General features: G+C 36.2%; 1 long non-coding RNA gene across 1 annotated transcript in view; it reads right to left on the bottom strand.

The window, feature by feature from the left end:
- LOC140709736 (uncharacterized) overlaps positions 1–23699 on the bottom strand; it is a 240290-nt gene that overhangs the window by 30726 nt on the left and 185865 nt on the right. The window lies entirely within an intron of this gene.

The following is a 23699-nucleotide window of genomic DNA, read 5'->3' as shown; positions in this document are numbered from 1 at the left end:
CCCTCACTACTTCAGAGTCAGCTTGTTCTATTCATAGTGGGTTACAGTTGGTAGAAAAATTTCTTCTTGTGAGCTGAAATCTGTCACTCTCTAAATTTAGGCTAGTTAGCCCTATTGACTCAAGCTTATTTCTAATATATATTTTACGGTATAGTATGGAAAGTTTGTCTTCTTCGAATTAGTTTTACTTGTCTATCAGTCATAAGTTTCCAAACCAGCATTTTCTTTAACATTCTTACTGGAACCATTAGTTATTGCCCTTGAAAAACCAATGGCAATTTTGGTGTTGGAAGATTGAGTGGACTTAAACCTATTAAAATAAACTGAAATCTGTACCTACCAGAAAGTTTGATTAACACTTAGGCATAGCCATTTCAGATAACAAAAGATAATATACATTAATTAGTAATATATCCCAGGTACCTGTCTGATTTGGGGCTCCCTCTGGGCTTGCCCCTAGTGCTTTGCTGTTTACAGAGTTTTTAGAGGAGCACCACACTGATTCTTTTTTCCGACCTGAAAAGCTATGAAACATTCAATCGATCAAATTGAAAAGATAAAGAGAACCCTTGAAAACAGTAATTGCTTATCAAATATAAAGATGTCATTGTTGCCATAATAGTTTCCAAACTCAAGAATCAGAGAGAAGATAGACTTTAATTTCTTTGGGGCTTTCACTGCCCATTAATGGAAGGTCAAATCTGTAATAGGTAGTGCCTCTGACTCATAGTCATAAGACTTCAGTTTTAATATAGGTTTTGCCATTGCATTAATCTATAATTTTGGACCAGCAACTTGACTCTTAAAACTCAATTTTCTTATCTAAAAAAATAGTACTAATAACAAATAAGTAATATATGTAGAATATATATATATATATCAGTAAAGGATTGTATTAACTTTAGATAATATTTTTCTCCACTGTAAGCTTTTGAGGATAGAACTTTATATTACTTTTCTTTGTATCTCAGAGGACAACAGTCCTAAAACATAGAAGTAATTATTATTAAAATATTTATTGTAAGTAATTATAAGTACTTAGCAAGTACTCACTAAAAGCTCATTAAAAAAATGATAACTGCAATATTTTCTTTCACTCCTTATTTTGTGAGTAAGCAAGTTTCAGTAGAAGATAACATAAATTATTTTGGGTCAAGTATTAGCACAAGGCTCGGAGAATATTGTGTTAACAAGATTATAAATCACCTTACATGAAGTAATGTCAGATATTTAAAAATATATTATCGTAAATGGATATTTCTTCAGGTAGAGTGGATTTTCCCTGAGTTTCCACAATATTAAGGAAAATAGAAGATATTTAACCAGTATTTGTTGAATAAATGAATATATGCCTAGGATCGTCAAACCAAGAAAACATCAAATATCTCCTGTAATTTTAACAAAGTTACATTTTAAAGTTTATTGTTAGTCTCTGGATTTCAAGAAAAAAACAATTAGAGTGGATGTCTCATATAGCTGAACAATATGTTCTGTGGATCATCAGATTTCTGAGATGTTGAAATCTGATACAGGTCTTTGACATGGCAACCACAAGACACTCAAATAACAGAAAAAAAAAAACCCAAAGGATTTAGTCATCATTAACAAAACAAATATATCTAATAAAAATGTAATGTCAACCTGCATCTCTCTAAAATGAATTGCTGTGCATATAAATGTAGAACCTGTCTCTTTAAACCTTTACCTCAGAGCTACTTGAGATGTAAAAAATTATTCAGTAAACAGAAGCACTTTCAGAATAGCTGTTTTCAGCCTGATAAAATATGACCATTCATCAATGAAATGTCTTCCTTTGTAAGTCACCAATTCCTAGAGTCATTGCCTATTCTGTTCCACAGTAAGACACGGAAATATGTTCACAGAAGGCTATTGTTACTGCAGCCTCCTGCAGATGTCTGTAATTAGGGTTAAATGAGTAGCCCATGCTTACTTGGAAGTAGAAAATAATTTAAGAAGGAGGTAGCATTTGAATTGAGACTTGAAGGAAGGATCAAATGTAGGCACCCAGAATAGGGACAAGGCATTTAGGCAGTGGGAAAAGCATGAATAAAAACTTGGAAAAGAAAAATTCATTATGAGTAGAAAACAGGGAATATGAAATGGAAATTTATGGGAAATTAGATAAGAAGATAGGTTGGGGTAAAGACCATGAATATCCAGTCAAGAAACATAAACACAGAGTTACCTGGGCAGAGAAGTGTCACTGAAGTACAACATTTAAAATGTCCAAAGTGGAATTAAAATTTCTACAACATGATTACAAGAGTTTTCCTAGTGCTGAATATAGTCATTTTCTAAGCCAGATGTTTCTTTTTTAAAATTAGTATTCTGTTTTTAAAAACTCAGATAACCAGTATGACTATTAACAGCATTTTATCTGTGTAATTTTAAATATGTGGATAAATGTTCATGTCTATGTAGAATATTTCAGATAAAAAGGGCATAAAGTCAGATACCTGCCTATGATTATTATTAGGAAGCACTTGACTAGTTTACAATGTGTCACATTCATTGAGCTTTCAGAGTTTTAGAGATGATCACACATCCAAGCCATTTGTCTTGTTTTAAGTAATATTTTGCTTATGATCTAACACACAATTGACACTTATATAACATGCAATTCAACAAGCATCCTTTTTTAGTATCCAAATTTAATTTGAAGATGTCATTTGTCTCTGAAGATTCTTTGGAAATACAATGTCTATTTATTCTCATTAGTATGTTGTTACATATAATTTGAGCTCTCCTTTATAGCGTGTAATTTTGTTCTTTTCTTATGAAACTTTCTTCAAGTATACAAAATTGTTTTGTTTCCCATATTATCTGTCTCACAGAAAAGTGACTGAAATCACTTCTTGTCAGCTCACATATGCAATTCACTCAGTAATAGTCAAACTATTCTTGAGCGCAGACATAGCCAGTGTCAGCATTTTTCCCAACTTGAATATTTTTGTTTCCAGGTACGTGTTCTGTCTCTTGGTCCTAAATTGGGATAACTGTTATGACAGCATTTTCCACTATACTAATTAGAACAGTTCAATGGTGATACACGGTGAGAGTTAAATTTACTAGTGGCACAAAACAGCACTCAGTCCCCTGAAGCACCAGTTTCTCTTTTCTGAACATTTATCTCCTGGAAAGCATTTATTTTGTGTATTACCTTAGAATTAGAATTTGGGTTTTTATTGTAAGCTATTTTCATTCCTTGATTGTGCAATGTCCAATTAAGAATGGAGGAAAGCCTTCTAAAAGTATGCAGACAGCATGTGCTTTCTGAAACAGAACTGAAGAAAATGCTGTTGTTGCCACACTGCTATCATAATATGCCACCTGTCAGGAGCATTATGATGGTCTTTACTGGCAGAGTTGGGACAGAGTGGGACAGTAGAACAGAAGAAATGCAGATCAGACTGTCATGAAAACAGTCCTAACCTCAAATCTGTTTGCTCAGGATGTTTGTGTACTTGGGCTAGTTCCTTAATTCCAGTTTTTAATCTCTAAAATTAGATTTATAAAATCTGCCCCCCAACTTGACAGAATTCTATCAGATCAAACTGCCTAAAACTTGTAAAATGCAATTCAACTGCAGAGCATTGTTGTTCCATATTCCTGTATGTACTCTTAAAATGATTGAGAAAGAGGCTGAAATTGGTATCCACACATAAGAAGGCAATTTAAGAAAAGGCTGCAAGTGAATAGTAATAAGCTGTCTATATTCATCTCAGAGACTTCAATTAAATTGGATTCTTGGCTTATAATACAACAAACATGCTTCCATCTTGCCCTTATCATTCTTCAAATACCTAGAAAGCAACACTTTTTATATTTTGCCATCAAACTTAAATCCATATTACCTAGTGGCATAGTGTAATGAAAATGACCATGAATTTTATGTAAGTTTTATCATAGGTATAAAATATAGGGATTTGGCTCAATAAATCATTTTTATAAGCATCATAACTAATAGTGAGATGTTAGAGTGTGCTAGAAAGATCACTCATCTTGGGGTCAGAGGTTATGGACTAGCTTTTTCATTGCAGAGTAATGTAATGAACCATTATGTGTTACTTACAATTCTTTGGTTCCTATTGTTCTTATCTATAAAATGAAGATAGGCCAGGTGTGGTGGATCATGCCTATAATCCCAGCACTTTGGGAAGCTGAGGTGGATGGATCACATGAGGCCAAGTGTTTGAGATCAGATTGGCCAACATGGTAAAACTCCATCTCTACTAAAAAAATCCAAAAAATTAGCCAGGCATGGTGGTACGTTATGTGGGAGGCTGAGGCATGAGAATCGCTTGAACCCAGGAAATTATATATGTTTTATATAGATAGATAGATAGGTTTCATATACATAAATATATTTTATATATATTATTTATATATAAAACAAAATGAAGATAAAAACTAATACATAGTAAGAGTGTATTAAATATGCAAAGTGATAAACTGTGTAGGTATTTTCAATTTGTAATAATGCATGCAAATATCAAATTATAGCAGTGGTAGTGTGTATAACAGAAAAGGAAGGAAAGGTAATAATTATTAAGACTTCAGGGTATCACTAGCTCCACCCATTGTGGAAGGGAATGTAACTAAACTTCTTCCAATGACACCTGAAAACAAGAGCCTTTCATTCATTTATAGATCTTATAAGAAAGAATGAAAAACCTAATGGAAGGAAAACTGTCTTAGTCTGTTTACACTGCTATAACAAACTACTACAAGAGTAGCTTGTAAACAACAGAAATTTATTTCTCACTTTTCTGGAGTCTAAGAAGTCTAAGATGAAGGCATTGGCAGATTCAGTGTCTGGTAAGTGCCCATTTCCTGGTTCATAGATGGCCATCTTCTCTCTGTAACCTCACATGGAAGAGGGAGCTAGGAATATTCTGACACCTCTTTTACAAGGGCACTATTCCCATTCATGAGGGCTCCATCCTCGTGACCTAATCACCTCCCAAAGGCCACACCTCTAAAGACCCTCACATTTGGAATAAGGTTTTAATATACAAATTTGGGTGGACACAAGCATTCAGGCACTAGCAAACGTCAAAGTGAGAACACTAATTATCTATATTGGCCAGATGTTGAGGTTACCTGGAACTCTTTTGTTCTCACTCCCTAATGCTGGATTGAAAAGATTTTGCCAATTCTTTTGTATAACATTAAAACAAATTTAGTACAAATAGCTTTTATCTTATAAAAATTTAACAGAGACACAGACAGTTACCCAGAATTAAGATTCAATATAATGTAATATATTTTGATATACCAGTCTAGGTTAAAATATAAATACATAATAACACTAAAATTGAATTAAATCAATCTGAAAGAATCTTATTTCCAAAGAAACTATTCAAAAGAAATAAATACAAAAACTGAAATTGGGCTACTTAGTAATAAGGAATGAGAGATCTAAATAAATTAGGCAAAAATGAATTGACATAAAACATCTATTGGTAATTCAACTTGTAGAAAATTGGCATGTGGTCTTACATAGGTATTTAATTACATTCTATATTTAGCACTTTGATGTACATTTTATTTCTTTATGCTATATTTGTATTTGATATTGATATGTGTATTATTTTGCTTCTTCTCAACAAAATTTGATGAGCATTAAAGACATCCATTTATAGTAATATAGGCTTCAAAGACAAACATCTGTTTGGAATATTTTTAAATTACTCGATATACATTTACCAAAGAGCAAACATCCACATATTTTAAAATGTCCAGATATACTAGATGACAAATCTCTGGGTGATTAATAGGTGGTGGTTATTATGATTAACATTAATTCATATACCTAAATGTCCTGAAGCCAAGCTCTTTAGTATCCTTGAAATAACTGAAAGGGGGACAGAATAAAAAATGTAGACAGCTGAATCATTTTCCTTTTCTGAATGGTTAATGTATTCCTATGATTAAATAGAGCAATTAACACATCCTTGAATAATTTCTATCATGGATAAATATCACAGAAAGTATATATTTAGCCAAATATACATCCATTTAACAAACTTCTGTTGGAGAAAACATAAAATTCTTACAAATTTCAACAACAACAAAGATTTGTGTAAATCTGTATTAGTGAAGGCTCAGAATATCAGAAATTATTTATGAATTACATGGAAAACATACATTGATTTACTAATTGGTCATCAAAAACAACTGCAGTGGTGATAAGAAAACTTCCCTGGTTAAAATTACAGAAAAATCCCCTGGTTAAAATTACTGATTTGGGGATCAACACATTTCTTGACTGATAGTTTCTTTGGATTGGTATGTATACAATACCAGAGTAATTTTTTGAAAATGAACACATTGCAAACATTTGCTTACGTGGTGATCATAAAGTTAAAGATTGTGACATACTACTACTCATTTAATATTTTAGACTGATAATTGTATTCACCCAAATCTAAAATCATATAGATTAAAAATTGAAAAGAAAGGCTAATAACAGCAGTAGAATAAAAAGAAAGTATAATATCTCAGTTGTGTTGCTGACTTCAGTTTTTTCATTTTTTTTTAAGATGTTACCAATTAGGGTCTAGATATTTGTAGATATTCATTTTGGCTGAATCAATTCATATCACTTAATAAGCTAAATATGACTCAAAAAATTCTATGTGAATTATCTTTGTCATCTCACCACTAATGGGCCCCAAGGCATTGTCAGTATTCTAATTGTTGCTAGTTTACCTTTCTCTGCAACAAAGGAGATGAAGAAGGAAGTTCTGTATAACTATGCAAAATCATATGGCAACTTCATTGCATTACCATCCCATCAGCTATTGATTAATAAAGGTCAATGTGTGGGGTGAAATAATTTAAACAATCAGCTGGAGCTTTTGGTTGCAAGCAATAGAAAATATAGATGATTTAAGCAGTCAACAGGAAGGTAAGAGAATTATATGCAGAAAATAGTAAGAAAACGGAAGCTAAAATCACAGCACATTTCAGCCCACTGAGACCATCACTGCTGCCATGGTTGAATTGGACAAGCCAGAGACTGCAGTGCCATGGCTGCAAGCTGTGAATCCCAGGTGTGTTCTCTGCCACTGCTTTGAAAGACATTCCTGCCTTTGAGACATATACACCTAGTTAAAATGCAGGGTAAGCCTACTGGATTGGTGAAGCCATTTGCCCAGTCCATTTCTTTATTTCTTTTTTGGGTGGAAGAGGAGGGAGTTATGAACAATGCAGATTTATTTCCCACAGCTCTGGAGGCTAGGAAGTCCAAGATCAAGGCAATAACAGATTGGGTATGTGGTGAGAAACTACTTCCTGGTTCACAGATAGCTGTCTTCTCTCTATGTTCTCAGAGGGGAGAAGGGGTGAGGGAGCTCTCTGGGGTCTCTTTCATAAAGACACTAATCCCATTCAGAAGCACTTCACCCTCATGATTGATCACTTCCTAAAGGCCCCACTTTCAAATACCATCACCTTGGGGAATAGGTTTCAACCCATGAATTTGGGGGGACACAAATATTCAGTCCATAGCAGTGAGTGAAGTCTGCTTTTTTGATATTTGAAAATTTTATTGCTTTACTGAACATCTCAAGTGAAAAAAGTGAAGGATTTAATAATAATAATAATAGAATCCAAATAATATATTCTGGAACCTAATGTGTTCTTATTTTTCAATGGACTCTAATATTTTACTTTCTTCTTTTTGTTAACTTTTATTTTAGGTTTGGGAGTACACGTGCAGACTTGTTACATAGGTAAACTTGTGTCACAGGGGTTTGTTGTATAGATTATTTCATCACCCAAGTATTAAGCCTCATACCCAATGGATACTTTTTATGCTCTTCTCCCTCCTCCCACCCTCTACCCTCAAGTAGACCCCAATGTGTGTTGTTCCCTTCTTTGTGTTCAGGAGTTCTTATCACTTAGCTTCCACCTATAACTGAGAATATGTGGTATTTGGTTTTCTGTTCCTGCGTTAGTTCATCAAGGATAATGGCCTCCGGCTCCATCCATATTCCCGCAAAAAACATGATCTCATTCTTTTTTATGACTGCATAGTGTTCCACAGTGTATATGTACCACATTTTCTTTACTGAATCTGTCACTGATGAGTATTTAGGTGGATTTAATGCCTTTTATATTGTGACTAGTTCTGCAATGAACATTTGTGTGTATTTGTCTTTATGGTAGAATGATTTATATTCCTCTGGGTATATACTCACTAATGGGGTTGGTGGATTGAATGCTAGCTCTGCTTTTGGCTTTCTGAGGAATCACCATACTGCTTTCAACAATGGTTGAACTAATTGACACTCCCACCAACAGTATATAAGTGTTCCTTTTTCTTGGCATCAGTTATTTTTTGACTTTTTATATAGCCATTCTGACTTGTGTGAGATGATATCTCTTTGTGGTTTGATTTGTGTTTCCCTAATGATCAGTGATATTGAGCTTTTTTTTTATATGCTTGTTGGCTCCATGTATGTTGTCTTTTGAAAGCGTCTTTTCATGGCCTTTGCACACTTTTTAATGAGGTTGGTTGTTTTTTCCCTTGTAAATTTGTTGAAGTTTCATATAGATGCTGGATATTAGAACTTTGTCAGATGCATAGTTTGCAAATATGTTCTCTCAGGTTTTAGTTTGTCTGTTTACTCTGTTGAGAGTTTCTTTTGTTGTGCAGAAGTTCTTTAGTTTAATTAGATCCCATTTGTCAATATTTGCTTTTGTTGCAATTGTCTTTGGTATCTATGTCATGAAATCTCTGCTCGTTTCTATATCCAGGATGGCAGTGCCTAGGTTGTCTTCCAGGGTTTTTATACTTTGGGGTTTTAGATTCAAGTATTTAATCCATCTTGAATTGATTTTTGTATATGGTGTAAGGAAGTGGTCCAACTTCAATCCTCTGCATATGGCCAGGCAGTTATCCCCTCACCATTTATTGAATAGGTAGTCTTTTTCCCACTGCTTGTTTTTGTCAGCTTAGTCGAAGATCAGATGGTCATAGGTGTGTGGCCTTATTTCTGGGCTCTCTATTATGTTCCATTGGTCTATATGTCTGTTTTTGTACCAGTGTCATGCTGTTTGGGTTACTGTAGCTGTGTAGTATAGTTTCAGTTTGGGTAACGTGATGCCTCCAGTTTTTTATTTTATTTTATTTATTTATTTTGCTTAAGATTGTGCCCAATCCATTTCTTCATGGTTGATTCAGAAAAGGAGTACCTAGCTTTTCAGTGTCCACGGTGAGAGGCAGCCTCTGCCTAGCATTAAGACTCACGTAAAATGTGGGGAATGTTCCAATATGAGAAGGATATTCATTTGTTGGTCAGATAAACAGACAAAAGACAAATACTCACTAAACTGCATTTAGATAAAATTGGGAAGACAGAATAGATGGCAGTGGTTAATAACATAGATTTTGGCACTGGATTGATCTAAGTGTGAATTCTGGATCTCCTACTTTCTAAATATATAACCTCCAACATATTTCCTATCCTCTCTGAGCATCTGCTAGTTAAAATTTCCGTAAGAGTAAAACTGTCTCTGCCTTATTCACTATGGTATTTCAAGCAGCTAGAACAATGTCTGTCAAGGAGCAAAAGCTCTAAAATAGTTAGTGAATGAATGACAAGGCCAAATCCCACTATTACACATGATGACAGCAGCATGTAACATGCCTCCTAAACACTTAAATATTTTATTTGTTTTTATGATTATCCAACTGAAGTATTTCCCCACTGCTAGACTAAGCACCATGGAGTCAGGGATGCTGAGGTTTTTAAACTATTTTTTTTTCTGTCACTGTTTAATTATTTGAGAAGATCTGCACATTTAGATTATTTAGTCATTGTTGAGAAATGAGAAATATCAATTAAATGGTAACACACAAATACAAAAGATTTGTCTTTATGTATTTATTATTAAAAATATCTCCAATAACATAAATATTTTAAATTTATGTTCATAAAACTATTAGTAATCCACCTATTTTTAAATAAATCAGTGGCCATTTTTGAAATTTTTTCTCAGTAATTCTACTTACTTAATAACATCATCTTTCTAACTAAAGAGAGTGCATGTAATTAAAAACAACGTGGAGCTAATCACTTCTGAGACTGGCTTCCCTAGGCCTGTCAGGTTTGTCCCACACTTCCTGTTTAGGCAGGTCTCATTATGTCAACCTTTTGTGTAGCTATCCATTCTGATAGACCATCAAATATGTGGCGCCCCACTAGATAAATGTGTCTATACAGATGTTACTCCAGTGTCTCCTGGCACACAATTTATTTCCTGAGAGTAGATGAGGAACTCTTACAAGGAGGTATTATTATTACTATTATTAGGGCTAACATTTATTGAACTCTTGTTAAATGTCAGGCTCTATGCTAAGTGATTCATGTAAAATTACTCTTATAATCTACTCCAAACCTGATTAAATAGGGTCTATTATAATCCCCACATTACAGGTAAAAAATGGATCTTAGATAGGTCACATAGCTGGTAAGTCATAGAGCTGGGATTCAAACTGACCCCAGAACTCTCCGTGTAACTTCTTCCCATGTTTTCAGATTCTGACTACTAGTTTCTCTCTCCTCTGTTTTAGCAAAGGCTTTTTTTTTAATCTTTGCATTTGTATTTTAACTTTTTTTTTCCCTTATAAAGACAGCCCATTTTGCCTAAACAAGAACCATGATTATGTAAAGGTAAGTACTCAATAAGAAATTTTATGTTGTATTATTAAATGTGCTTTCAGTCCACAGTCATGACCTTATGACTCATGCAGCCAGACACAACGATACGATAAAGATTTGGCCTGTTAGGGTGATATATTTGTGACATCTCCGTCACCCTAGAAATAAGTTGAGATTAGAAAGCGCAGAAAATAGCAAAAAGTAGTTACCCCTTGAACATAAATGTTTGGATTTTATTTCCTCTTCTCAAAAATGATATGAAGGCAAAATAATTTTCCATGTAGAGAAAAATAGCAGGACAGTGACGAAACATACTCTGACCTATTTATTTTTCAATTTTTCCAAATAAATCCTAAACACCTCTAAATCACATGTATACTAGTGGTGTTAGTCAACTTATACTACTGTCTGTGAATATGATGCAGCAAGTTCAACGAAAGTTGTATACACATCATGGAAAAGTTTGAGTTGCATGAAGAAAAGAAGCTGACAGAAGGAAGGTGGAAAATATTTTCAATACTTAGCAATTTTGAAATACACATTATTATCAACTACAGTTAACTCATTGCTCAGTAGATCACACAGAAACTTTGTGCCCTTTGACCATCATCTTTCCGTTTCCCCCATCCCCAGCCTCTGTTAACCACCATTCTGCTTTCTGTTTCCATGAATTCCATTGTTTTAGATTCCACATATGAGTGTTTGGCTTATTTCACTTAGCATGGTCCACCATGTTATTGCAAAGAACAGAATTTTCTTTCTTTTTTTTTTTTTTTTTTTTTCAGGCTGAATAGTGTATCTCTAATACTATTGTGTATAGACTACAATTTATTTATCTATTCCTCCGTCCATGGACACTAGGGTAGATTTCATATATTGGTCATTGGGATTAGTGCCTCAACGAACATAAAAGTGCAGATATCTCTTTGACATATTAAAGAGAATTGCTGTATGATCCAGCAATCCCACTTCTGGGTATATACTCAAGAGAGAGTATTTCATCATTTCAATCTTATATGCATTTAATGAGAATGTTAGTTATCATCAGGATCTCCTATTACCAAATTGTAGTTTACTACAGAGGTCAGCAAATCTTTTCTACAAAGGATGAGCCAGTAAATATTTTAGGCTTTTCGGGCTAATTGGTTTCTGTAAAAACTGTTCAATTCTTCCATTAACAGCATTAAAACAGCCATAAATAATACACAAAAAAATGCGCATGGTTGTATTCCAATGAAACACTAAAAAGAAAAAAACAAAAAACAAATAGCCTATAGGCCATAGTTTGCCAATCCCTGGCCTAGAAGAGAGATACTCAGAAACACAAATCCTTCAGGTAAAAATAATTGAGACTGCTTAATGTCAGAGCCTTACAAGATCATACTGGGTAGCTTATGAAAACTGTTGCTAAGAAAGTGTGTGCTAACATTCTTCATATTATTTATGGGTACAAATACTGAGGGGAAAACCAAATGCATTGTATAGCTTACGATAATGAGATCTAGTTAAAAAGAGAAATATTTAACAAAGTCAAGATGATCTCATAATACGGCTGGTAATCCTAAGTGATTATTACAGATTCTGTGACAGCATGAGCGGGAGAACATTTTGAGTAAATAAATCTACCAAGAATTATATAAATCAGATCTGAGACTATTTCACAATCTCAGATGTCTGATCATGGGCAATTTCTAAGCTCTTCATTGAGGTCCTTATAGACACATTTCCCAGGTCCACCCTTGCTACTCATTACTTCAACATTTGCAGAACATTTTAAAAGTCGTGTGCAGTTATTTAGCATGCACGCATACCTAGGCATATACACATATATGGGCAAAGAAAAAAACATGTATTATTTGAAGAATTAGCATCTTTATGACAAAGGAATCACAGAGGATACAGATCTGAGGTTCAATGACTGGAGAGAAAGAGGCTGTCCATCAAAGCATTGTCGTTGTTGATACTCTGGTCACACAGACTTTTGAAAGGTTTGTAGTTACTCTTTGACCGGGTTTTATCTGCTGAATGATCTCAATTACTCTGAAGACAAAGGAAAATAGGACTAATAATCATTCTTTCTCTGGGCACAGGAAAGCTTATAATCTCTACCCAGTCATCCAGAGGTTAAAATTGGGAAGATTTTATAATTAATTTTTAAAAAATTGTTGCCAAATCTGCTTTTCCTCATGTTTTCCATGCATTGTGAACTATGCTGTCATCCATGCGATCACACGTTAGAAATGAGAGTTGTTTCTTTCTCTTATCCTCCTCCTCTTCATTTTCAAGCCCTGACAATCTTGTAGATTCTATCTTCAAACCACTCCTCTGTACAACCATTGCTAAAGGCTTTTTTATCATCATCATTGCATTTTTTTTATTTTTTTTTATTTTTGTTTTTTTGGAGACAGACTCTTACTCTGTCACTCAGGCTGGAGTGCAGTGGCATGATCACAGCTCACAGAAGCCTTGATTTCCTGGGCTCAAGTGATCCTCTCACCTCAGCCTCCTGAGTAGCTGGGACCACAAGTGCATGCCACCATGTTAGGCTAATTTTTGTATTTTTTGAAGATTTCACCACATTGCCCAGGCTAGCCTGAAAGTCCTGGGCTCAAGTCATCCACCCACCTGGGCCTTTCAAAGTGCTAGAATTACAGGCATGAGCCACCCTACCCGGCCATTATTACACCTAATCTACACTTGCAGAATAGTATCCTAAGACACCTCTTTTTTTTTTTTTTTTTTTTTTTTTTTTTTTTTTTTTGAGATGGAGTCTCACTCTATCGCTCAGGCTGGAGTGCAGTGGCGCAATCTCTGCTCACTGCAAGCTCCGCCTCCCAGGTCCACACCATTCTCCTGCCTCAACCTCCCGAGTAACTGGGACTACAGGCACCCGCCACCACGCCTGGCTAATTTTTTTGCATTTTTAATAGAGACAGGATTTCACCATGTTAGCCAGGATGGTCTCAATCTCCTGACCTCGTGATCTGCCCGCCTCGGCCTCCCAAAGGGATTACAGGCGTGAGCCACCATGCCCGGCGACACCTCTCTCTTATCTTTAAAAATTTCAATATCATCCTTTACATTGCTGTCAGAACTATCTTTTTAAAAGGTAAAGCTGATTATGTTCCCACTTTAAATGTTCGAATAAATAAACCATGCATGTTGGATAAATTCCAAGCCCTTGGCATAGCATACTAAGTTTTGGTAGTCTATACTTGGTCCAAAAGGCAATAAATGTACCAGCCCTCTTTCCTATGGAAATCAGCCCTACATCCCTGGCTACAAATTGGTCTAACATAAAACTCATCACACCTATTCATATTCATGGGTCCAAGGACTTGGTGTACGACCCAACATGGATCTATCAGAGTCCTCTCCTGAAAGTTTCAAACTCTGGTTGGGAACAGAGTATTCCTTTCATCTCTGTTCATATAATTAAGGACCTTGAGTCCAAAACTGAGCTCTATTTTTAAAAAAACTCTTCCACATTCCTCTTGTACAATATTAGAAAAAAGAGTAGAGTAAGATACTCTACAGATAAGAGTAAAAATGAGAAGTGGACACCATCCTGCTGTGTTCGGAATTAGTGGGTTCTTGGTCTCACTGACTTCAAGAACACAGCTGGGGACCCTCCTGGTGAGTGTTACAGTTCTTATAGATCGTGTGTCTGGAGTCTTTTCCTTCAGATGTTTAGATGTGTCTGGAGCTTCTTCCTTCTGGTGGGTTCCTGGTCTCACTGACAGGAGTGAAGCTGCAGACCTTGGCGGTGTTACAGCTCTTAAAGACAGCGCGTCTGGAGTTGTTCGCTCTTCTCGGTGGGTTCGTGGTCTTGCTGGCGTCAGGAGTGAAGCTGCAGACCTTTGCGGTGACTGTTACAGCTCATAAAGGCAGCATGGACCCAAAAAGTGAGCAGCAGCAAGATTTATTGTAAAGAGCAAAAGACCAAACCCTCCACAGCCTACAAGGGGACCTGAACAGGTTGCCCCTGGCTGGTTCTGGCAGCCTGCTTTTATTCCCTTATCTGGACCCACCCACATCCTGCTAATTGGTCCATTTTACAGGGAGCTGACTGATCCGTTTTACAGAGAGCCGACTGGTCCATTTTGACAGGGTGCTGATTGGTGTGTTTACAATCCCTGAGCTAGACACAGAGTGCTGATTGGTACATTTACAATCCTCCAGCTAGACATAAAAGTTCTTCAAGTCCCCACTAGATTAGCTAGAGACAGGGTGCTGACTGGTGTGTTTACAAACCTTAAGCTAGAGGTAAAGGTTCTCCAAGTCCCCACCAGATTAGCTAGATACAGAATGCTGACTGGTGCATCCATGAACCCCTGTTAGACACAGAGTGCTGAATGGTGCATATACCATCCTCCAGTGAGAAAAGTTCTCCAAGTCCCCACAGCACTCAGGAGCCCAGCTGGCTTCCTCTAGTGGATGGCGCCCCAGGGCTGAGGGTGGAGCTGCCCGCCAGTCCGGCGCCATGTGCCTGCACTCCTCAGCCCTTGGGTGGTGGATGGGACCAGGCACTGTGGAGCAGGGGGCAGTGCCCACTGGGGCGGCTGTGGCTGTGAGGGAACCCATAGCAGGGCAGTGGTGGGGGGGTGGGGAGGCGGGGGTGGGGGTGGGGGTGAGGTGGGGGTAGGGGAGGTGGGGGTGGGGGAGGGGGAGATAGGGGGTGGGGGTGGGGGCGGCGGGGGAGGTGGAGGAGGGGGAGGCTGGGCGGGGAGGCGGGGGAGGCCGGGTGGGGAGGCGGGGGAGGGGAGGCGGGGGTGGGGGCTCGGGCATGGGGTGCTCAGGCATGGCGAGCTGCAGGTCCCCATCCCTGCCCTCCCAGGAGGTGGTTGAGGCCCTGTGAGAATTCGAGCCTGGCGTGGGCAGGCCGCAGTGCTGGGGGACCCAAGCACCCTCTGCAGCTGCTGGTCCGCGTGCTAAGCCCCTCACTGCCCTGGCCTGCGGCTCCAAGTGCGGGGCGTGGAGCCCTCGCCCACCCGGAACTCACTGCTGGCCCGGGAGCACTGTGGAAGCCAGTAGAAATAAATTATACAAAACAAAGCCAGCCCCTGGTGGGAGGGATGCTTACAAAACAACATAAACAAGAAGATTCTGAAAAAAAATTGTATGGAAGGAAGAAGAGATGAGATAATGGAAATGAACTCAAAATAGCCCCAGTTAAAATACTTACAGTAAAATATCATTAGTACTACTTGATGTTGGTGAAAGACTCTAGACCCAAGTCAGATGTCCTGTTTGCTGTAATTTCTTGAACAAATTATGTAATTTTGTTGAGATTCAGTTTTCTTTTCTATCATTGGGTAACAATAACTTCTCTGGGATGTCAGAGTTATGATGTGAAGTTAAAATAACTAATAAATGGGTAAGCCCTGAAAATTTCATAGAAGTTTGTGAATGAGAGGATCTTGTAAATACAGTACCTGAAACCAAAAGAATTAAGTCTCAGCTTGAGGAATATCGGATACTAGGGCAAGCTAATGGGACAAAGGTCTCATTGATCTGCCACCTTCAGTCACACTGAAATGGGGCTATATTTTTTATTTTCTTACCTACCAGTACTGCCACCAGTCAAAATAGTCCTACTTTCCAAGTTATTTAACTCTTTTAGGATAACAGAAAAAAAGATCCTTTCTAGTTTTCAAGGCATGGATTCAATGAGTAATACAGATTTATATCACTTGGTGAACAAATAGCAATTTCCCTGATACCATTAAAAGTTAAATTTAAAAATGTTATTTGATACCTTCTTTAAAAACTTTTTTGTTTGTTTGCTGAAATGGCAGTCATTCAAGTCACGGTAATTAGATTTACGGAACAACACAGAAAGAGCTCCCAATTTCAGTATTGTGACAGGTCCATTGATAAAACCTGCTCAGGCAGAGACCAAGTTGGAAAGAAGGATTAGGTTATTATTCTAGTTCTCCTGAGATAAAGGAAATATTCTTAAAAACGTGAATCCATCCATCCTCTTTTAAGAGGTCGTTAGTTTCTTTCCTTATTAAAATGAGCACAAACTGAACATGCATAGATTGATTCTCTCCATTCAGTTTCAGTTTAAAACTTAGCCTGCTACACATTGTAACAGAATTTTCTACACATTTTAACAGACACACATTTTCTAAACATTTTTGACAGACACATTTTAACAGACATTCTCAATGTGTCTCTCTGACTTTATGACATCAGAGGAAGCAGTCTTCAACCTGCTAAAAATGTACAGAAAATGTAATGTCTACTTACAAACTTAACAAGAATATCAATGACAACTATTTTACCAATAAATTTAAAGATCTGGATACTTCACATAATAGCCAGTAGCTCTTTGATATAGATATAAAGCTATATAATCCACAATTTCTTTATTTTATGTTTTCCTGAAGTAGTTATTGAGCACCTATTGTGTGTAAAGAGCTGGAATGGACATAAGAATACAGAATGGCAATACATTCAAAGAATGGCAAGTACAGGAAGAGGAAAGATGCTGAGTTCTTGACTGGATTTGACTTTAATTGGTTTTATGACCTTGATTAAGTCACTTCTCCCATGTAAATCATTGAACACTTTTTTATTGAGGGCTTCCCATAGGTAGAAACAAAATTGAATGAGGAACAAATAAACCTGGCCCCAGCCTTTGTGGAACTGACATGGTAGTGGGTAAGACAAATATTAAATAATTAAACACATAAACAAATGTAAGTAAAAATTATGTAAAGTGTAACCAAAAGTAAATAATGTTAAAGAATTTTGAAACCTTGAGCTTCTGATTTAAATGGCCAGTCATGGAATACTTATCTGAGGAAGCAAAATTTAGACTGATACTTGAAGGAAGAAAGATTGCTGGGCATAAGTAACAAAAGTGGAAGTGTAACAGATGTGAGGAAGTTCAGGCCAGTCTAGTTGAAACGCAGAGACCAAACGGAAGAAGGCAAAGGATGAGACTTACTAACCAGACACTGCCCAAATCCTGCAAGGACTTATGGACATGGTAAGAGGTTTTGAATATATCCTAAGTCAAATGAAAAATCACCAACAGATACTAGCTGCATGACACGATCAGATCTGCATTTTAAAAGATTACTCAGGCTGTGGTGTAAATAGTGGATTAAGAGTAAGATGCAGCCGTTGGAAGTGGCAGACTAGTTACACACACTGAAATGTAATAATGCTGCAAAAAACATAATATTGAATGAAAAAGGAAAAGACAGAATGTGTTCCAAAGCACAATGTCTTTATATAATGATAGCTTGATGAAAACACATACAAATAAAAGAGTATATATTTAAACCTCTTAAAATGGTTGCTCTTGAAAGGCTAAGTAGGGATGGTGATGGGGGTTAAAAAAAAATAGTAACTCAATAAAACAAGAGAGGGCTTATAAATGGACCAGGAACAATAGTAGGCTATACACTAATGAGCATGGTAAATTCTTAAGGGCCCTAGGATTTTTAAAATGGTAAAAGAGCATTGGCTTCAACTTAATGTCACCAGGTGCATAGCCCGTAAAAAGAGAGTCAGGCTATTTTTTGAAGTTTTGAAGCCAGACATTGGCTTCTCCTCTCTAGCTATGAAATTCCTAGATTGCATCTACTTCCAATAGAAGGCTGTTTCATCTACACTGAAAATCTGTTCTTTAGTGTAGTCACCTTCATCAATTATCTTAGATAAATCTTCTGGATAATTTGCTGCAGCTTCTACATCAGCACTGGCCACTTTACCCTGTACTTTTAGGTTATGGAAATAGCTTTTTTTCCTAAAACCTCATGAACCAACCTCAACTAGTTTCACACATTTCTTTTGCAGTTTTCCCACCTCTCTTAGCCTTCATGGAATTGAAGAGAGTTAGGGCCTTGCTCTGGATTAGGTTTTGGTTTAAGGGAATGTGTTGGCTGTTTTAATCTTCTATCCAAACCACTAAAACTGTTTCCGTATCAACAACAACCTGTTTCCCCTTTTTAATCATCATGTGTTCACTGGAGTAACGTTTAATTTCATTCAAGAGCTTTTCCTTTGCATTTACAACTTGACTGGCACAAAATCCTAGCTTTCAGGCTGTCTCAAGTTTCAACATAACTTCCTTACTAAGCTTAATCATTTCTAGCTTTTGATTTAAAGTGGGAGACATGCAACTCTTCATTTCACTTGAACACTTAGTGGCCATTATAGGGTTATTACTTGGTCTAATTTCAATATTGTTGTGTCTTAGGCAATAGGAGGGCCTAAGAAGAGGGAGTGGAATGTGGAAACAGCCAGTCAGTGGAGAAGTCAGAACAGATACAACATTTATCAATTAAGCTTGTTATATTATGTGAGCACAATCTGTGATGCCCCAAAACAATCATAATAGTAATATCAAATATCACTGATTGCAATTCATCATAACAGATACAATAATAATTTAAAAGTTTGAAATATTGTGAAAATGACCAAAATGTAACACAGACATATGAAGTAAGCAAGTGCTGTTGGAAAAATGGCACCAATAGTGTTGTTTGATGTAGCATTACCATAAATCTTAGATTTGTAAATAACAAAATATTTGTGAAGGACAATAAAGCAAAACAATAAAAATGAGGTGTGCTTGTATTTTAAAAAAACAGATTGAATTGGAGAGGGTAGTTGAGGAATTGGAAGCAGAGAGAGCAGGTACAAGATTCACATAGTAGTTCAAGAAAATTAAAGCAAGTAGAAAAACTAACAGAAGTCCAGGATAAAAGATTTTGAGGACTTAACTACACATTTCCAGAAGGAATGGAAAAAGGTCAGAAGTGAGAATGTGGAAATATCCTCAGCCGACTTGACTATAAATAGAAAGTGTTGGCAAAGGAAAAAAAAAAAAAAAAAGGACGAAGCCAAAGAACTCATGGAATGATGAATAATTAAATTGAGGTCTCCTTATCAAAAACAAATATGAAGACATGTAGATAGAAATTCAATTTGTATGTCTTTATTCTGTAAAGCTGGGAGAATACCCAGAAGGTATTTAGAAAGTATGTAATAAAAATTTAAGATTGGAGTTAATGAACCAGAGACAGGCAGGAGAGACATAATAGGTAATAATACAGGTTAGCTGGTAAGATCTTTGGAGCACAGCAAACTTGGATTTGAGTTAGTATTAATAATTATGCATTGCACATTATAGCCTTTATAATTTCTTTATCAGTTCTTCCACTTAATAGGCATCTTTTAACATCTATTAAGTGTAGGAAAATACTAGGAGCTGAAGATACAGCAGTAAGTAATAAATAAAGTTTATTTAAGTAAGTGTAAAGTTAATAAAACACAGTCCCTAATCTCGTTACTATTATTATTTTTTTATTGTTTTATTTTTTTTAATTATTTTTATTTTTTTTTAATTTCTTTGTTTCCAAATGCTAATGTTTGCTCTTTTCTTTTCTTTTCTTTTCTTTTTTTTTTAAATTTATTTATTATTATTAAACTTTAAGTTGTAGGGTACATGTGCACAATGTGCAGGTTTGCTACATATGTATACTTGTGCCATGTTGGTGTGCTGCACCCATCAACTCGTCATTTACATCAGGTATAACTCCCAATGCAATCCCTCCCCCCTCCCCCCTCCCCATGATAGGCCCCGGTGTGTGATGTTCCCCTTCCCGAGTCCAAGTGATCTCATTGTTCAGTTCCCGCCTATGAGTGAGAACATGCGGTGTTTGGTTTTCTGTTCTTGTGATAGTTTGCTAAGAATGATGGTTTCCAGCTGCATCCATGTCCCTACAAAGGACACAAACTCATCCTTTTTTATGGCTGCATAGTATTCCATGGTGTATATGTGCCACATTTTCTTAATCCAGTCTGTCACTGATGGACATTTGGGTTGATTCCAAGTCTTTGCTATTGTGAATAGTGCTGCAATAAACATACGTGTGCATGTGTCTTTATAGCAGCATAATTTATAATCCTTTGGGTATATACCCAGTAATGGGATGGCTGGGTCATATGGTACATCTAGTTCTAGATCCTTGAGGAATCGCCATACTGTTTTCCATAATAGTTGAACTAGTTTACAATCCCACCAACAGTGTAAAAGTGTTCCTATTTCTCCACATCCTCTCCAGCACCTGTTGTTTCCTGACTTTTGAATGATCGCCATTCTAACTGGTGTGAGATGGTATCTCATTGTGGTTTTGATTTGCATTTCTCTGATGGCCAGTGATGATGAGCATTTTTTCATGTGTCTGTTGGCTGTATGAATGTCTTCTTTTGAGAAATGTCTGTTCATATCCTTTGCCCACTTTTGGATGGGGTTGTTTGTTTTTTTCTTGTAAATTTGTTTGAGTTCTTTGTAGGTTCTGGATATTAGCCCTTTGTCAGATGAGTAGATTGCAAAAATTTTCTCCCATTCTGTAGGTTGCCTGTTCACTCTGATGGTAGTTTATTTTGCTGTGCAGAAGCTCTTTAGTTTAATGAGATCCCATTTGTCAATTTTGGCTTTTGCTGCCGTTGCTTTTGGTGTTTTAGACATGAAGTCTTTGCCCATGCCTATGTCCTCAATGGTACTACCTAGGTTTTCCTCTAGGATTTTTATGGTATTAGGTCTAACATTTAAGTCTCTAATCCATCTTGAATTAATTTTCGTATAAGGAGTAAGGAAAGGATCCAGTTTCAGCTTTCTACTTATGGCTAGCCAATTTTCCCAGCACCATTTATTAAATAGGGAATCCTTTCCCCATTTCTTGTTTCTCTCAGTTTTGTCAAAGATCAGATGGCTGTAGATGTGTGGTATCATTTCTGAGGACTCTGTTCTGTTCCATTGGTCTATATCTCTGTTTTGGTACCAGTACCATGCTGTTTTGGTTACTGTAGCCTTGTAGTATAGTTTGAAGTCAGGTAGCGTGATGCCTCCAGCTTTGTTCTTTTGACTTAGGATTGTCTTGGAGATGCGGGCTCTTTTTTGGTTCCATAAGAACTTTAAAGCAGTTTTTTCCAATTCTGTGAAGAAGCTCATTGGTAGCTTGATGGGGATGGCATTGAATCTATAAATTACCTTGGGCAGTATGGCCATTTTCATGATATTGATTCTTCCTATCCATGAGCATGGTATGTTCTTCCATTTGTTTGTGTCCTCTTTTATTTCACTGAGCAGTGGTTTGTAGTTCTCCTTGAAGAGGTCCTTTACATCCCTTGTAAGTTGGATTCCTAGGTATTTTATTCTCTTTGAAGCAATTGTGAATGGAAGTTCATTCCTGATTTGGCTCTCTGTTTGACTGTTACTGGTGTATAAGAATGCTTGTGATTTTTGCACATTAATTTTGTATCCTGAGACTTTGCTGAAGTTGCTTATCAGCTTAAGGAGATTTTGGGCTGAGACAATGGGGTTACTCTTATACTGAGAGATTTTCACATTCGAAATTTACTGAGCACCTGTTGGGGGCAGAGGACTTGGATGGGCAAATGAATACAGTATGTCTCTAGCTGTGTTGTTGGAATAAGTAGAATGCTGGGGACATCCCAAGAAAGGAGACCACATGGAGGAGGTGATATTGGATCTTGAGGGATGATTAAGAGTCATCAAACAAAGTACATTTATATATGTATTATAATATCATCTCCTGTAATCCCACTCACACCCTCTGAGGACCAAGTAAATATATTAAAGATGTATTTCTCATAGAATATTCTGAGCAAGATGAGAGAAAGGATAGTATGAGAGCCCTATCAGTCCTTGTATTCCTCTCCCTAATTTCACTGTTTTGTTGAAAGTGGTTTTTTTTTTTTTTTTTAATAGTTTTTATTTTGTATTTAGCTCTAGGCAAAAGAACAGTACTATTCCTTGAAAACATTTATTCTTTAGGGGTATGAAGTGGTATGTTTGCCCAACAAAATACACAATTTCTAAAACATTATGAATAATTCAAGTAAATGTATTCCCTGAAGAAAAATCTCCACTTCACTTTGTCTACATAGAGGTAGATTTAATAAACAAGTTAAAACAAAAGTCTTCTGTCAGCATTATTCCTCAGCACTATTATAAAGGGGGGCAAAAATTCCTTTCTTTGACAAAAGAGACTTTTTCCTCTTTTCCCTCAAGACACTAATGAACATAAATGTGCAAGTAAAATATTTTCACTTAGATTGACAGTGTTTGACACTAACATACTCTAGAGCATTTAATTTTTTTTCTCAACTTAAAATTAACTACCATTTTTTTAAAAGTTAAGTATTATTCCCCAAATTAAGAAAGAATAATTTACTTTGCATAGCAAGCATTGTGCCTTCTAAGAAAATAGGCATTTTATTTTCTGTTTAATTATCTCCTTCTTCCTGTCAATCAGGGTCAGTAGTTTGTCAAAAACAAGTCAAGGACAACCTGCTTTGGTATCTATGCAAATAGGATTCAATTATCCCCAATGAGTTTGCAAAACTTGCAGAAGTCATTAGTTTCATAAACATGAGGATTAATGCAGGGGATTTGGAACCTATGTCAGAGACGTTTTAAAATTACTTCCATTTAAACTTTGATTCTTAAATTCAGAAAATGCCTAATGCAGCTAATTTTAACTATTATGAACTATAACTTACATAATAAAAACACAACTGGCCAACATTATTATCCTCTTTCTTGCATAATTTGTCTAAAGATTAACATCTCATGCTTTTCTTAACTGAAGAACTTCTTTTAACATTTCCTTTATGCAGGTCTGCCAATAATTAATTCTTTCAAGTATTTTTTAATTTTGTCTGAAAAAGTATTTCTTCATTTTAATATAATTAACAGATTTTATCATTATCATAGTTTTAGATTTTCTAAAAACTTGCAAAGATACTACAAAAAGTTTCTGTGAACCTCACACCCAATTTCTCCTATGATTAATATCTTTCTTTACTATAGTATAACTGTTACCCATAATGGACTAATATTGATACATCATTACTAGCAAAAATCCCTGGTTTATTCTTTATTTATTTAGTTTTAATTTTTATGTAATATCCTTCAACTTTTTGTTTTTCTTCAGGACAGTATATTTTCTTCAG

Source organism: Chlorocebus sabaeus, chromosome 1 (genome assembly GCF_047675955.1).
Source record: "Chlorocebus sabaeus isolate Y175 chromosome 1, mChlSab1.0.hap1, whole genome shotgun sequence".
In the NCBI taxonomy this organism is placed as follows: Eukaryota; Metazoa; Chordata; class Mammalia; order Primates; family Cercopithecidae; genus Chlorocebus; species Chlorocebus sabaeus.
Note: the sequence above shows the minus strand (reverse complement) of the source record. Positions and strands in the feature narration are given on the sequence as shown.